The 2,500-nt window shown below is 41.7% G+C and overlaps 1 protein-coding gene across 6 annotated transcripts in view; it reads left to right on the forward strand.

The window, feature by feature from the left end:
- LOC143038861 (uncharacterized) overlaps positions 1-2,500 on the forward strand; it is a 603,232-nt gene that overhangs the window by 374,063 nt on the left and 226,669 nt on the right. The gene's annotated exons all lie outside the window — the stretch shown is intronic.

The following is a 2,500-nucleotide window of genomic DNA, read 5'->3' on the forward strand; positions in this document are numbered from 1 at the left end:
CACACACACACACACACACACACACACAGGCTAAATATTAGCACACAAAGACTACAAGTCTCTCTTGCATGGAACACCTGGTATTCGACACCGCTGCGATCGTGGGACTGCATCAGGCACCTGCGCTTGTCACTCGTCGCTTTTTTTTTTTTTTTTTTCTAAGTCACGTGACTAACACCGCTATTTCGGAACCCACGTCTCGGCTCGGTGCATTGATGAACGTACGTCTCGTGATGTAATTCGTCTCATGCCGTTGCCTCAGCGCTTCTGCGTTTTTAGAAAACATCCTACCGAAGAAGTGAAGTCACACAGGAGGTACAGGAGATTGAATGACGCTAGGAGAACTGGGAGATAACAAGTGACCATCTTTCTTTTTTCGAGTGGAAGAATGGCGACTACGATCCTTAAAGTTGTCATAGGGCCCTAAGGTTTTTCAATCGACCATGTACAACTTATGCAGTCAGCGCCCTATACCGGATCAGCTCAGAGGAATAATATCGCCTTGTGTTAGCGAAAACTAATGAATATATAAAAGTGCATGACCGTGTTGTGGGGGCTACGTATGACCTGTTCTCACTACTAGTTTGAACCGCGCGGAAACCGCGGTTGTGTGTGAACGCCTCCACTGACTTACTTTGTAATTGCACTGGCGCTGTTGAAATCGCTAGTGTGAACACATCTACCAATGGTTAAAATCGGTTAGGGGGGTGGGAAGAGGAGCCTTTCATACATACATATACCAAAGGCTTTTTACCCCTTACACGGGGGGTAGCCAAAGAAGAAAAAGGCATAGAAAACACTCCCACCCATTCCATTTCCTAAATATTCCACTTCCCTCCACCCTCCTCCCTCCCTCTTATCTTGGCACCTTCTGGATGACGGGAGCCTTTCAATATCTTAGAAAATAACTAAACCAACTTTGAATATGCTAATACTGATTTTCTTTTTTTCTTCCTTTCTTCCAGGTAAGCCAACCGTCTCTGAAGACTCGCCTGAAGTTTCGGAGGATTGATGTCCAGAAGTTGGAGTAATGTATTGGATTTTACTCTTCTCGTGTTGTCTGCATGCGCGCGTCATTCGAAGTGGTCTTGGATCACGTTCTGAACTTAGAGTTCTTATATTCCGATCGAATTAACAAACCACACACGCATTCATCTACTAATGAGTGGAAAGGGTGGTGAAGTAAACGCCAAAAAGCCGTAGGAGTTTTGTTACTAACGGTTTGTCCCTAAGAGGATTTCTTCCTCAGAGTATTCACTAAGAAAAATATTCACAGATTATATATTTCTCTTTCCTTACCCCGTTCCTCCCCGATCTCCGTCCTTCCTTCGCTCCGGGGAGGAACGGGGTAAGGAAAGTGAAGGATATAAGCTGTGGATATTTTTCTTAGTATATACTCTGAGGAAATCCTCTTAAGGACGAAGCGTTAGTAATAAAACTCCTTCGGTGTTTTGGCGTTTACCTCACCACCCTTTCCACTTATTCTGCCATACATAATTCATCTAGTTATATTTAACCAATTTTCGTACGCGGGAATCTAGTTATGCTCGTAAGGCACCGTTTCAATATCCACACTTGTCAATCTTTGTGTTAATTCATCTTATTCTATTGTCCTGGATTATTTCTACTTTTAACGTATACAGATCGATGCAACTATATGGAAAGCTACGTTTCTTTGCATATTTCAAGCAAAATGTCTTCTTTCACACTTAAGTCCTCTTTTGTGATTATTTCATCTCCATTTTTTATATCTCCCTGACAGTGTCTTTTGGATTTGGTTCATTTTCAAAAATGTGCATTTCTTTGTACTGTATTTCATTTTCACCTCTAGCTCCATTCATTAACCTTCCTGTAGTAATTTGCAATCAGATTCCACATCTTTCACGATTTTGGTGTCATCACCCAATGATTTGCCTATCACGGAAATACTGTATACCATGCGTGCAGGTGTGTATGTTTGTGTATGTGTGTGTGTGTGTGTGTGTGTGTGTGTGTGTGTGTGTGTGTGTGTGTGTGTGTGTGTGTGTGTGTGTGTGTGTGTGTGTGTGTGTGTGTGTGTGTGTGTGTGTGTGTGTGTGTGTGTGTGTGTGTGTGTGTGTGTGCATATGTGATTGCGCACACACGCGCATGTGTCCGTATATTTATGTGTATGGTTATGAGTATAAATGTATACACTATAGTCTATATACATTCAAATACAATTTTCTTTATACATTTATTCATCATGAACATGTTTCATGATTGTTTTATACAAGGAAAATCACCACGAACATAGTTATATCTGGTACAAACATCGACGTGTATAGAGAGTGTTAGATGGGATCAACGTTGTGATCGATGATCAGGTATGAATTGATATGAAATGATTTAAACTGCCGAAGCAGATGATGACAGTGAGTCCTTTGTCCTCGTTTTGACCCAAAGTATACACCGCGGCTGACGGGGCGAAATTGTTGCCTTATCTATCCATCACAACAAAGTAATGTAGCACATTGGTAAA

Source organism: Oratosquilla oratoria, chromosome 25 (assembly GCF_046742065.1).
Source record: "Oratosquilla oratoria isolate Oo_2021 chromosome 25, ASM4674206v1, whole genome shotgun sequence".
NCBI lineage: Eukaryota > Metazoa > Arthropoda > Malacostraca > Stomatopoda > Squillidae > Oratosquilla > Oratosquilla oratoria.